At 42.6% G+C, this 15329-nt stretch overlaps 1 protein-coding gene across 7 annotated transcripts in view; it reads left to right on the top strand.

Annotated features, from left to right (window-relative positions):
- The window catches only part of TIAM2 (TIAM Rac1 associated GEF 2), a 241044-nt gene that overhangs the window by 173702 nt on the left and 52013 nt on the right, over positions 1–15329 (top strand). The window lies entirely within an intron of this gene.

Below are 15329 nucleotides of genomic sequence, written 5' to 3'. Positions count from 1 at the left end.
TTCAGAAATGTAACACAATAAATTGGGTTTACGTGTCCAACACTGTGTTTGATGGCAGAGATACAAACATGAAGAAAAAAAAACAAAAAAAAAAACCACAGTCCGGGTATTCAGGGTGCTGTGGTCTGAGGGCAGACGTGTGTACCGACAGCGATCATAATCCACCATTATCATTACTTGGACTTGTCAGTCTCTTTCTGGACCCTTTACTGTTAAGAATTATTGAGGACCTCAAAGAGCTTTAGTTATGTGGGCTACATCTGTATCTATTGATATTGACTATATTAGAAATTTAAACTGAGAAATGTTTGAAATGTTTATTAATGTATTTTAACATAACAATAGTGAATCCATTTTTATGTAAACACTATAAACATACTTTTAATGAAATGTCTTCTCCTAAAACAAAAAAAAAAAAAAAAAAAACTTAGAAGAGTAGCCTTATTTTAAATTTTTGCAAATTTCTTTAATGTGCATCTTAGTAGAAGAAATTCGGATTCTCATATGAGTGTCTGCATTCAGTCTGTTGCAGTGTATTGCTCTGGTGGAGGTTATGTAAAGAAAATGCATTCTTACACAGATAACTATAGTTGGAAAAGGGAGGAGTACCTTGACAGCCCTTTCAGACCACTGTGGATATGCTGCTTTCATAAAGCCCCAAACTCAACAAGGGGCCATTTCTTCAAGGTTAGTTGCAATGTGGAACTTGAGGCATTATTGGTAGACTTTTCTTATTTGGTAACATGGAAATTAATTGACTTATCTTGCACTTGGAATAGATCTTTTACTCACATGTAACATGCATTGTTTATTTGGAAATATAGGGTCACCAAGTTACAAGATCTTCCAAATGTGGACATTTCATTTCACAGTATTAAAAATCACTTTCAGGCCAGTCACAGTGGCTCACACCTGTAATGCCAGGATTTTGGGAGGCTGAGGCAGGAGGATGGCTTGAGGCCAGGAGATTGAGACCAGTTTGGGCAATGTAGTGAGAGTCTATCTCTACAGAAAAATAAAAAAAATTAGTGGGGCATGGTGGCTTGTGCCTGTAGTCTTAGCTGCTTGGGAGGCTGAGGTGGGAGGATTGCCTGAGTCTGGGAGGTGGAGGCTTCAGTGAGCGATGATTGTGCCACTGTACTCATCCTGGGTGACAGCAAAACTTGTCTCAAAAAAAATAAAAAAGTCACACTCAGATCTCTTTGGAAAAGTGTTGGGAAGCTCACGGTGGCAGATACAAATTTTCCAAGATTCTGATTTTTGTTGGACAATTTGAATTATATCTACCAACACTGTCAGCCTCACTTTGTTCATTTTAAAGAAAATGTTTTTTCTCACTTTTTTTTTCCAAGTAAAAATTGTGGTTCTTGAAAAAAGTGGTTATTTCGGCTCCCGGCACAGTCTGACGTATGCTTTTCCTCAACGCCACGATTGTGCTTGGGCATGCGGCTGGTGAGTTGTATGTGTGCTTCCTGAACGTGTTCCAAGGGTGGAGAGTTAGGAAAATTACCAGTTTTTGCTGCTCCATTGAGGACATTCTTACGTGAAACTGGTGAGTTTTAAATGTAGGTTGTGGCCCTGAAGAACACAGTGGTGCTGAGCGCAGTTTGGTGTCCCTGCCTTATTTATACTGAGACAGCAGCAGATGTGTGTAGCATTAGTGCACATGTCCTCAGAGGGCAAAAGGCAAATGACATTTGACATTTTTCAGAAAATAATTTTCAACTTGCGGACTCCTTGGAAGGGTCTCAGTGACCCCAGGAGTCTACAGACCACACCTGGAGAACTGTTCCGATACATATGGAGCAGCAACAGAGGAGCAGAAAACTCATGTTCCAGGTTAATCAGGGATGCTTTCCAGGGAGGGAATCACCTGTGTTAACCTCTAGAGATGAGAAGGTAGACAAGGGGGCATAGAGCATTCCAGGTGCAGAGAAGTCGGGGGGAGACTGGGGCCGTCTAGCTGTGGGAGGTGCATGAGTAATTCAGATGGTTGGAGACTCAGGTACAAATGGGGAAGAGGAGAAAATAAAGCGAGGCAGGAGAGCATGACCAGGTGACAAATGGTCCAGGAAGTTGGCCAAGAAGCCTGGATGTGAAGATCTACAGGGAAAAGACGAATAGGCCTGGGTGGGTCAGATTTGCAGGTTAGAAAGACAGGCAGCCCCAGTGCCAGTGGGAAGAGCATTGCAGCTGCTATTCCCCTAAGAGACGACGAAGGGATGGCCAGGCAGCCGTGGGCTGAGAGGTGGGTGGCACAGCGTGGCAGGCAGTCCCTACCCTTCCCTCCTTCAGAGCACATAGGTAGGAGGAGATACTCTGTCCTCCTTTTTTGCAGGGACTCTGTCTTACTTATATTTGCCACCAGTAAATCACTGGGCACATAAATAGAGTCATTCAATAAATAATTGCTTGAACGTTTGAACAAATGAGCAGAGGACATAGGAACAACAGGAGTCAGAATATGAAAAAGAAGAAAACCCCAGGTCTTTCACTTTCACCATGTCAACAGTGACATGGTTTGGGTATGCCCCCAACCAAATCTCATCTTGAATTGTAGTTCCCATAACCCCCACCTGTCATAGGAGGGACCAGGTGGAGGTAATTGAATTATGGGGCGGTTTTCCCCATGCTATTCTTGTGATAGTGAGTGAGTTCTCATGAGATCTGATCATTTTATAAGGGGCTTCCCCCTTTGCTGGGCACTGATGCTTCTGCTTGCTGCCGCCATGTGAAGAAGGACATGTTTGCTTCCCCTTCCACCATGATTGTAAGTGTCTTGAGGCCTCCCCAGCCCTGTGGAACTGTGAGCCAATTAAATATCTTTATTTTATGTATTACCCAGTCTCAGGTATGTCTTTATTAGCAGCGTGAGAATGGAGTAATACAAACATTGACTTTATTTTTCAACAAGATGCTAAGGCTTATGTTATTTCTAAAATGAGGTTTATTTAGGTTTGCAAAGTAAAATTTGTAGCTGTGAAGGGGAGTTGTGGCTTTGTTTATACCTTGAGGTTGACTCTGGGTGCAAATAATTTGACAATTTTTTACCTTCAAGGTGGGAAATGAACTTCTATACTTAATCATAATCCTGAATTCAAGCATGTAAATTAGGTTCATGATATGAGATTTGCACCTTTTTTACCCCATGGTGGGTACCCATCACCTGTGAAGAGCACACTGAGGCCAAGCTGAGAAACCAGTGATCTCTGGAGAAAAATAGCTTTCTTTCGTTTTACTTTTCTTTGGTTTAACAAGTATTTAGTTACTGTCTGTTGTATCAGGCATTGGTCTAGGAGTTCTAGAGATAAACAGTGAACACAGCAGGTAAAAAAGCATCCTTGCCCACGTGGAGCTTACTTGTATTTTAGTGGGTGGACAGAGAGAGTAAGCAGAAACCTCACGATTAATAAGTAATATAAAGTACTCACAGATGATAAGTGTGATGGAAAGAAAATTGATCAGGGTGGGGGGGAGTGATGGGGAGTGATGGGGGAGGCTGGTTGCAGTTATGCATAGGGCAGGCCAGCAGTGGTCAGGGAACCATGAACACCTAGGAGCACAGGCTCGCAGGAGGTCAGGGACAGGGCCATGTAGCTGTCAGGAGGCAAAGCTTTCCAGGCCAAGGGAACAGTTGCATGTGCCCTGATGTGATCTGTTTACTGGGAGGTGTGCCTGGAAGGGGAAGGGAACAGCACAGCAGTGAGAGGTGAGGCCCAGAGGAAGTATGAGGCCAAATCAGGCCAGATCAAGCTGGCCTTAGAGACCATTGTAAGGTCCATTTATTGGAGGGAAAGGAGGAGCTGTTGCATACCTTTGAGCAGAGAAGTGACATGATCTGGCGAGTGATTGGTAAGGATCACTGAGTGTTATTGAAAATAGACTGAGGAGGTGGTGGTGAAACGGAGGCTTTGCCATCACCCAGATGAGAGGTGAGGGAGTGGGGTCTGCTTGGGGTGATGACAGTGGCAGTAGAGCCAACAGAGCTCGCCCAGAGACTGGAAGGAGAGGGGTCAGGGAGGACCCCCAGGGTTTGGCTTGAGCATCCGGAAGGTTGGAGTCTCCATCAGTTAAAATGGGAAGATGGGTGTGGAGCAGCTTCGGGGAAAGATGAGAAATTGGCTTGGGAGCTCCTTGTATTTAACCCCTGTTCATGTTGAATATTTCACCTGCTTCCAAAACCATTTTGAAATGAAAACCCATCTATAAGATTCCATAAGAGGCATCAAAATTAGCAACATAAAGAGAAAGGGAAGAAATTTGAGTGCCAAGTTACACCTTTAAAGATGTCCACTCATAGTGTAAGGCAAACACATATTTGTTTATAGGAGAATAAATCAACAGGCCTTGAAATACAAGTTGTAGCACATCAATCCTTTTAATTTCAGACAGTTTAGTTCTGATCTGTTGTAAGTTATACATTCATTTCTGCCCTACAATACTCAGCTCTGATTATTTATAGATTATGCAGTCTTATACAAATCCATTTAACTTTGATCCTGTCTTGCTTTTGACTGTTAACATCTAACATGTCATGGGAAAAACAAAGTTCAAATTGTCCCATTTTGTTACTTGTTGGCAGCTCTGGAAAAGGTTATTTGGAAAAAAGCACATGAAATTGTTAGCAAAATTATTGTATATCTTCTGTGAGGAGCTCTGGCCAGCTGCCCTGGGGAGTGAGCAGGTGCTAGTCCACAGTTTCTGGAGCAGCAGGATGCCCTCTCCTTCCAGAAGTCTCCCAGTGGGCCTGCTACCAAATCTGGACTTCCAGTGAAGCACTTGGAAACTGCTGAATGAAAGGACATGTGATCCTCCACATTTTAACATTTTTCTTTCCAAATACTAGTTATTTTCTCTTAAATTGCCATTTGTGAATCAAATTCTGTCTTTCATGTTTCAGTTGATGAAGGATCATGCCATTCTTTTGTGAAGTTTAGGCATCTTTGCATAGTAGCATTAGCAAAATTATTTGAACATTTATTGAGTTTTGTCATTATTATTTTATACAAATGATTGAGGAAAAAATGGAGGCTGAAAATGCTGATAAGAAGCCTAGCTTTCCTAAGCTTAATATCCATGACCCGAAAATGCCAGTCACTGGGTATGTCCAGCCAGCAAGACTTTTAGCTCCATGTGGATGTTCTTTGACCTTGAATGTATTAGCCTGTTCTCATGCTGCTAATAAAGACGTACCTAAGACTGAGTGATTTATTAAAGAAAGAGGTTTAATTGAATCACAGTTCTGCAGGGCTGGGGAGGCCTCAGGAAACTTACAGTCATGGTGGCAGGAGAAGCAAACACGTCCTTGACATGGCAGCAGTAAGCAGAAGTGCTAAGCAAAAGGGGAAGAGACCCTCATGAAACCATCAGATCTTGTTTGAACTCAATATCACCAGAACAGCATGGAAGTAACCACACCCATGATTAAATTACCTCCTGCCGGGTCCCTCCCAGGACAGGTGGGGATTATGGGAACTACACGATGAGATTTGGGTGGGAACACAGTCAAACCATGCCACTGAGCAAGTCAGTATGGGTGTTCACTGGGGGAAGAGGAGAAAATGAATACACGTGCTAGGCATAGTTAAAAGGCGCGGCATAAATAGAAGTTTTATGATTTTTTGGGATCTCTGGGAGTAGAAGTTCACAGAACCTAAATACTCACCTTTCATGTTTCTCTTTTACAATTGTAGTCTTTGAGTATGGGGCCGTTTGCATGTTCTGCTGGCGGAATCATGGGCCCTTCTTCTTTTGAACTCTGAAAGCATTTTGTCTGTATGCCTGATATGAAAGTTGGTATTCCCTTGTAATATCGCTCTCTGTGTGCCTGTCCTAATTAACCTACTGACAATCCCTTGAAAACAGGGACTTTGGAGAGTATAAAGAATGTTTCAGACACAGCAGCCAGCACAATTCTTGATAAAAATAGCAGGCATTGAATAAATAGCTATAGAGTGAAAGGAAGGTTGGTTAGAAGTCTCTTGATGAAAGTTAAGGCAACATTCTTGAGAATGGATTATGGGGGAATAAAATAAATCATGGGAACACCCCTTGAGGCTCCCAAGATTTCTTTTTTATAAATCAGATGCAAGGGAATGGGGCCGAGAGATTCTTGAGTCGAGGTCTCCATCACTGGCATGTGTGTGGAGGGCACCGAGGGATGGCCTGTGGCTGTGGTGGTGGAGAACCACCAGCCCCAGCTCCAGAGTCTTACTGCAAATCCTGAGAGTCCACGGAGCCCAGCTGCTGGCCCACGTCTGCGCTATTCGGGAGTTTTAATGGGCTAATTGGTGCCCGTGACAGAGAGTTAATTTGCCAGCTAAACCAAAACCACAACTGAAAAAGAACAATAACTTCTTTGTTTTTTTTAACTTTTAAAAACTTTTTTGAAATGGAATCTCGCTTTGTCACCCACGCAAATGGCACAGTCTCAGCTCACTGCAACTCTACCTCCTGGAGTCAAGCAATTTTTCTGCCTCAGCCTCCTGAGTGGCTGGGACTACAGGCGCACACCACCACACCCAGTTCAGTTTTGTATTTTTAGTAGAGACAGGGTTTCACCATGTTGACCAGGCTGGTCTCGAACTCCTGACCTCAGGTGATCTGCCTGCCTCAGCCTCCCAAAGTGTTGGGATTACAGGTGTGAGCTGCCATGCACAGCCTAAGAACAGTAACTTTCTATATCACCATTATAGGCCAACAGTGACAGTGAGGTGTGTTTTAATTTGGGGGTAGTAACATTTGTAAAAGACTCTGGGTCACAAATAAATTCTCAGATGGATTCTAGTTCCTGGCTTTGTCATGTGTGACTTTGGGCAGGTTACTAAAACTATTTTCTTGACTCTGAAAACAAGGGATCAGGCAAAATAGTCTAACATTTTTTTTCTTTCTCTAAAATTCTTGTATTTAATTTGATTGAAGTGACAATATAAAGACTACAGGAGTGTACATTTCCTCCAAAATTTTATGGAGTGAAAAAAGCAAAGTAATGGATCAAGCATTCCATTTTGGTTTTGCAGCCAGCCTCCTTCCCTCCTTAAATAGAGTCAGGTCTTGACTGTGGTAGATAACATGTTTGTTAAGACTTCATAATAATAGCAGCCTGTCTCAATATAAAGAGCACAAGGAACCTTAAGAACATTAATTATCCCTCACATCACCCTGATGGAGCAGAGATGTGTTATTATCGTTACACTTTCACAGCTGGGTAAATCAAGGTATAGAGACACGTCAAGTCTCTGGTACCTTGGACAAGGTCACAGCGGCATGTACAGATAGAACTGTGTCTTCTTGCTTTTTCTTCTATGTAGGGAAAAATGTCTGGATTTTAATGGCTTCCCCCCCTTTTAGGGATTTATCTATTAATATACATAGAATAAAACCCAGTTATAATTTGCCCTGCAGTAAAGCAAATTTAGATGTGGCTGGATTGATGATGGCCATTGTCTGCTTATCTGGATTCTTATCTGGGGGTTGGGACTGATGATCAGAAGGGACTTGTGATCGATCATTTGGGGCTTTTTCAGTTCAGGGAAAAGTCAGTTGTTTACAGTTATGGCTTCACTATCTGTTCCTGTTCCTTTTTTGATGCTTCATACAGATTTCCATTAACCTTGCAATCCCATGTGACCATATATTTCCTGTGATTTGGTTCTTTGGAACCCACTTTAGTGGTGGAGTTTTGCTGTTAATTCTAATTTCTCTCCTGTAAAATCTACCCTGACTTCCTTACCTTCTTTTTAAAAAATTGAATAGAATTAACACAGTATACAATTTACCTTTTACAGTGTACCATTCAGTGATTTTTAGGATATTCACAAAGTTGTGCAGCCATCACTACCGTCTAATTCCGTAACATTTTTGTCCCCTCAAAAAAGAAACCTCCCACCCCTCAGAAGTCACTCCTCATCTTCCACCCTCCAACCCCAGCTCCTGGCAACTATGAATCTACTTTCTGTTTCTATGGATTTGCCTGTTCCGGGTGTTCCATATAAATGAAAATACAACGTGTAACCTGTCGTTTCTGGCTCCTTTCACTTGGCATAATGTTTTCAAGATGCATCCAAGTTGTAGCATGAATCAATACTTCATTCCTTTGTATGGCTGAGCAATATTCAATTTCACCTTCTTTTAATGCAAGAGAACCATAGCACTTACTGAAAAGGGTCCTCAAATTTTATTTTTTTCTGTAGCAACTTTCTCTAATAGAATCTCGTGTGTACTTTTTTCTCAAGTCTTTAAATAGAACTCCAGCTAAGTCGTTGCTAAGGGCTTTGAACTTCAGTTCGACTTTATTAAAATTCTTGGAGTGTTTGAAATACAGTATTGTCTGTTACATGCTCCTAAAGGTAAGTAAATGTGGGATTTGGGTGTCCTCCCAGTGCTAGTGGGTGTCAGCTTCCTTGCAGTACCAAGACCTTGGTTGAAGATCTCATTCATCATTGTGTATTTTTCAATGGGGCTCTGATAAAATTCCCTGGGAGGCACTGCACCTTCTTTCTTTGGGTGATGATGAAAAATATTTCCCTGGATGGCACAGTACAGCAAGTGTCATTAATGAAAGGTGTCACAAACCACTGCATTTTAAAGTAAAATATGAGTCAAATTTAGGATAATCTAAGTTACTTAAAAATATGCATTGCTATACAAAGTTTACAAATTTAAATGTATTTATTTAGAAGAAATTGTTTTGAAAACAAGGTCTTGCTCTGTCCCCTAGGGTGGAGTGCAGTGGCGCAGTCGTAACTCACTGCAGACTCCACCTTCTGGGCTCAAGTGATGCTCTTGCCTCAGCCTCCTGAGTGGCGGGGATCACAGTGGCACGCTGCCTCAATCACTGCCGTAGCCTGCCTGGTGAAGGAGGATGTGGGTACATCGAAACACTCTTTTTCCATTGTTCTAGGAAGGAGTGTTGCAGTCAGTGTGGAGGTGGCTGGCAGCACATTTCTTCCGTGACAACATCTACCATATTCCTGTCCCTTTAAGTGTTCTTTCCCACTCTAAGGACGTTTATCACAGACAGTTGAATCAGATCCTGGCGCCCTGCCATTAAGAAACACTTACTACCAGCATTTACTATGCTCTGTGTATTGCCAGTGGTCGCTCGCATTGTCAAAAACATCACCAATTGGAATGTCACCTCAGGTTAAATGGGCTTGGCAGATTTATGAAATTTATATTTTTCTTGCATAGTATTTATGCTATAATAGAATGTATTTCTTTGCAAGTTTAACAATAACGTTCAAACTACTGTTTTGAATTTCCCTGACACGAGTCATAACAATAAAAAAAAGGAAAGTCCCAGATAGGGTCAGAAAAGCAGACTGATTTTTATCTATGTTAAGAGTGTGTAATAATAAATGGTGGTCTCTTGGTTAATGGTGCTTTTGGGACTTGACTCACCTTTGAATGTGGTCAACTCGAGTTATTTTTTTTCTCCCCGTTATTTCTATTATTTCATGTAAACACTTTGTTTTCCTTCTCTTTCACTGACTGATGATGAGAAATATTTGCCTGGATGGCACAGTGCAGCAAATGTCATTAATGAAAGGTGTCACAAACCACTGCATTTTAAAGTAAAAATATGAGTCAAATTTAGGACAATCTGAGTTAGTTAAGAATATGCATTGCTATACAACGTTTACAAATTTAAATGTATTTATTTAGAAGAAATTGTTTTAAAAACAAGGTCTTGCTCTGTCCCCTAGGGTGGAGTGCAGTGGCACGATCATAACTCACTGCAGCCTCCACCTTCTGGGCTCAAGTGATGCTCTTGCCTCAGCCTCGTGAGAGGCTGGGACTACAGCTGTGTACCACCACACCTGTCTAATCTTTTTGATAGAGATGGAGCCTTTCCATGTTGCCCAGGCTGGTCTTGAACTCCTGGCCTCAAGCAGTCCTCCTTCCTTGGCCTCCCAGAGTGCTGGGATTATTGGCATAAGTCACCACACTGGCCACAAAGTTGAATTTAAAAGGAGAGATTCTGGTTGGGTGCCAGAGTTTTCTTTGAGACAGACTGTCTCAAAGAAAAAATAATAATAAAAGGAGGGATTTGCAAAGATTTTCTTTGCAAATGTTCAGTGTGCTCTTTGTACTGTGATAGCCGTGGCTGCGCGCATTAATGTAGAGTTTTGTAATAGTGGGTGAAGCTTGGAGAACTGACAAAAAGTCTTAATTCTCTATTTACATAATGCTATTATGCCTTGGCTGGCAGCTTTGATTTACAAACTTTTAATCTTTTCTTAAAATTGTATTTGTGCTTTAAAAAAAAAAAGAGAGAGACATAAAGTGAAGGAATTGAATGGGCTAATTTTTGAGTTTCTTTTCTGATCTACAGTTCTTTGATTCTCTACAAGGTTTTCTTTTATGGAGTTGCATTGTATGAATTCTGAGAAACTGAATAGAGAAATTGAGTAAATCAAATAGATTAATAGCATAATTCAAACAAAGTACACTATTTTATCTGGATATGAGTAGACAGGAGAATGTAAGTATTAAATGGCAGAGATGTGTAACTCTAATGCCACAGTGCATTATGTAGTTGAAAACTTAATTAACCCATTTATTATTCACTTGTAGCTACTTTGACATTATTTTTTAGATTTTTTTTCAGTCTTCTTCTTAGAAGATTATTCTTCGATAGTTTCCACATCAGAAGGGGTTTCTAAGGATTAATGATCTAATCAACTAAAACCATTTTCGAGCCTGACATTAGAGTCCCAATTAAATATACTTCATCATTTATCTGGCTGCTGTATTTTTAATTGCTTCAGTGAGTGTATTTTACCTTTCTTTGGGAATTGAGGGAGGCTAATACTCAGAGGGTGTAAAATGCTATGGGTTGGATGCGTTTTCCATCCTCTGATGCCACTTGACTCTCCTAGAGGTAAAGTTGAGGTCCTGGCCGCAGGGAGAGGCAGTTCTTAGAGGTGGTGGCGCTGACCACCAGGTGACATTTCAGAAGTTTGTGGTTCTGTTTTTGGCTATCATAATGATTCCAGGGATGGTGATATTTGGTAGCTGGGGACATGATTGCAGGACATCCTACAGTGATCAGGTTAATCCCATATGTTGCACATTGTTTGACTGAACCTTAATGGAGGTGAAAAAAACATGCATGCAATTAATTATCTGAGCTAGGAACTACGATTAAGTTTCTAACACATAAATTCTGGGCACACATTGATTTTTCCCCACAGCTGCAGGGTACTTGGAATTTTCTGGGAAGATGACAACCCAGTAAATAAGGGAAGTATATCCTTCATTTTCCTCAGAACTTTCCCAAGAGTTTTTGCCATTTTATAAAGTTGTGTCATTGATGGTCATACCACCAAGACACACTGGCATTGGTCTGTGGTGAAGCTTGGGACAAGGTCTGTAGACCCAGTGGCTGGCAGCTTCCTCACGGCGTCTAGAGAGGTTCTGCTGCCATTTACATATTGAGCATAATTCGAAGTATTCAAACACAGTTTTTATTTATAAACGACTTACCATTTATTTTTCTTTTTGTGTTATTTTTAGGGTAGTATATTGCTTCTGAAGAAACTATGTATGGAGGTAGGTAGGTAGATTATATTGAGAATGATTTTTATTTCAGGATGGTAAAAGTATATGTTATCAAAAAGGATCCTTTGGATATGAGAGTATTAAAAATCAGTGTATGATAATATATGGTTTGAAGCATGAAAAACATATTTTAAAAACAGTTTTCATTCCCATGCCTGATACTTCTAGTCTATTTCAAATGAACCCTCAGTGCACATATTGAAGCACAGCTTTTTCTGATGCAGTGCCTGCTGTCTTAGCTCATTGGTGCTACTGTAAAAAAATACCACACACGGGGTAATTTGTAAACAGATTGACTGGCTCTCGGTCCTAGAGGCTGGGAAGTCCAGTGTCAAGGTGCCATTAGGTTTGGTAATTCTGATTCCAAGATGGCACCTTGAACACTGTGTCCTCACATGGTTGAAGGTGGAAGAGTAAACAGCGGAACAGAGCAAAGCCACTCCTGAGAGCCCTATATATCATGCCATCAATATTCATGGGTTATGGGTAAAGCCCTTATGACCTAAACACCTCCTGCTAGGTTCTACCTCCCAATGCTGTTGCATCGAAGATTAAATTTTCAACACATGAATTCCGGGGGACATGTTCAAACCATAGCAACTACCATTATTAATTTCTCAAAAAAAAAAAAAAGTCATTTTGTACCTAGGAGGAGAAAACAAATGTTCTCCTGTCACTTTGCATTTCTTGTTTTTGGCTACGATTAATATCATCTTGAGATGCTTAATTTAACTTCTGTTTAATTGCCGTTCCTGAGAACTTGGGAGGTATTCTCAGACTTTGGGGCAGAATGGTTCTTAGATCACTTTTGCTAGGAACCAGTTGTCTGTCCTCATGAGGCCCAGTCCTGGCTGCTAGAAAGGCAGAGGAGCTCTTCCCCACCTGTCCTTACCGTCAGGAGCTGCCTGGCGTCTCCAGGGTCTGCTGGCAGCCCCCTGGTTGGTGTCCAGGGAGTACAAGAACTTTGTTGCATAGTCTCTCGCTGCCTGGTTGAGTAAGGAGGTGGCTGCCAGCAAGACTTGGATTATGGGGTGGCATCAGCCAGATGAACTGTACATAGCTGCCTGAGAAGAATCAGGCTTCCTTAGGATTAAACCACAGGTGAGATGCTGGCAGGGACACTCCACGCAGGCCAGGCCTTCTCCCAAGCTTCCCATTGCTGCCCGTTTCCAGAGAATTCCCCTTTGTGCCCTTCACAGTGATCACCTAGATCTGTTGGTGCTTTCTGGGCAACAGGAGAAAGAAATGACAAAACCCACACGTTTGCATATTAACTGTGCTAGGTTGGATTTGGAAATGATGTAACTGCACATTTTCAATTCAGATTACAAGTTGTGTGGGCGAGGCAGCCTTAACTTCAACATTTCGATATTTCTGTTTTTAAGTTGGTACCCAGGATGTTCCTTTACCACAGGTTTTGCCCTTTCATTGTAAAGGATCTGGGGTTGCCAGTGACTTGGCTGACAGTGGTGCTGATGGGCTAGGTACGGACGCACTGTTCCAGAGGAAGCTGAACGACAATGAGGTGCTCAGACCTAAAGTCGCATGCAGTCCCCAGCGGTCTGTAAGGAGCTATAGGCTGTGTGGAAGAGTAGGAGGCAGGCATTTTCCATGGTGGCCTGCCTGGAGTGTCATCTTCTCCATGGTGTGTTGATTAAAGGAGAAAGATGGCTGAGCCTGGTCTCATGACTGCTCTGGCGATAGCACCTTGCACTTGGTGGATGCCCAGTGCTGGCACCCGTGGGAATGAGGGAAGAAATAAATGCTAGACCCAAACGGAGGAGACCAGACTAACTTGGGACATTGCAGCTCTGCTGATTCACCTGCTAAGGAGAGCTCTTCTGCTCAGTAGAAGCTCTTGCTGGCCGTGTTAAATGGGAGATTTTTTCAAATTGCTAGACCTCTGCCCTGAACTGTTAATTTCCATGAGGAATGTGATGACAAAGACAAAAGGATATATTTACCAGATACAAATAGATCTCTTGACTTGAATTTGTAATTTGGTTTGTTTTTTTCATGATTTTCAGTCATATTGGCCAGAGGCTTTTTCTGGAGTGAGTCTGAACATCTGTAGTGTACAATGCTGAGTGCAGGGCGGGCAGGAAGCAAGTGCTCATTACTATCTGTTAGGGACAAAGAGCTCCTAAAACATGTTGCACTGTATACATCCTGATGAGGCCCTCTCAGGTGGGAAGCCAGATTTTCGCCTGGAAGGGGCAGGATATATTTACTCCCGTTAACAGCTGGTGCTCAGGACGTGGGCAGAATGTAAGGGGCTATCTATAGGCATTTGGCACCCAGGACAGGATGCCTGTTTCAAACAGCTTTGTAAATAAGCATTCGGGTTTTACCAGCTTCCACCCTTTTTAAAGCCAGTCTTCTGTTCTTCCAGAATGTACTTGTATCTCATGTCTCTTCTATAAAGAACACTAAGGCACCCTCCTTTTATTGGGGATACAGGTCCTGGTAAAATTTGGAGGCTCCCAGAGCTGGGGATGGCAGCTGTGGACACTGTCCTGCTTGGATTCCCCTGTGCTCCGTCTTATCCAGGACGGCACTGGCACGTTGCTGGTGGCAGCAGGGACTCTGTGTGTGCCCAGATGCATCTCACCTGGGGGAAGCTTGGATAGTAGAACACCTCTGAGATTCCCTGTCTTGGCGGATCTCAGGACCTGTCCACAGCGGCCTTCTGTTCTCGGATCCATGGGGCCAGCCTCAGGGGAAGCTGGTTCCTTTGGGCCATCCTGTCCAAGCCTGTGCCTCAGAGAGAATCCAGTGGCACCCAAAGTTTCCCTGAAGTTAAGGGGTGTCAGGGGGTCTGGGGGAGCCCCACTGACTAGAAGCTAAGCCTTTACCCTGGAGTGGGCAGGGTTCTCACAGTAAGGGTATCAATATTCTTTTACCAGGTGTACATTGCCCTCTTTCTCATGCTTACCTGAAACAAATCTCTTCCTTTATAAGTGGGTGAGTACCTCTTTGCCTCTTTTATAAGAGGCAAACAGTGGTTCAGGGAGTTTTCAGAGTTTAAGTTCCAAAATCTTGTAAAGAGATTGACTCAGATGTCTCAGGATTCACTCGGCACCCGCTTTTGACATCAGCTGTGCCATTTTCACTAGCATCCATCTGGCACCTCGGGCTTGAAAGCTCCATATGCCCTTGCCACAGCTGAGTTCTTGGTGGGACTCAAGGCCTTGTTCATCTTTGTGTCCCTAGTACTTGGTACATGCCTGATGTACAGCAGGGGCTGTAAAATCCCCCTCATGAATGAATGTGCACGTGGATCGTGTGTCATATTTCCTGTACTTGGTATAACTCTTTGGAAATACCAAGGCTCGTTATTTACAAGGTAAAGGCAGGAGGAATGCAAATTTGATTCTGTAACCTAGGTAATGCACTTTTACATTGTATGGCTTCTGTGACACGACTCTTTTTTGATGGCTTTATACTTCTCTTTTACTTCTCTGTATAAAGAAAGGCGCCTCTGTTGAAGGTCACCCTCTCCTGTACCCTTATGCACTGATGTTTCCATGATTCTCTCCTCGGTCTTCTTGATGTCATCCACCCCATTGGCTTCACTGCTATGAATCCAAATCCACGTCTCGGATGACTTCCAAATCCGTGTCTCTGTGAAGGCCTTTCTGGGCTTTGGACTCTGGACTTCCCGACCACTGAAAGTCTCCCACTGCATGGCTTGCACGTGTCTCAGACTCAGCTTCGTGGAAGCTAAGCTCGTCATTCCCACCTCTGTCCTTGCCGCATTCCCC

Source organism: Sapajus apella, unplaced genomic scaffold, assembly GCF_009761245.1.
Source record: "Sapajus apella isolate SASKATOON/1434 unplaced genomic scaffold, GSC_monkey_1.0 scaffold105, whole genome shotgun sequence".
Classification (NCBI taxonomy): domain Eukaryota; kingdom Metazoa; phylum Chordata; class Mammalia; order Primates; family Cebidae; genus Sapajus; species Sapajus apella.
Note: the sequence above shows the minus strand (reverse complement) of the source record. Positions and strands in the feature narration are given on the sequence as shown.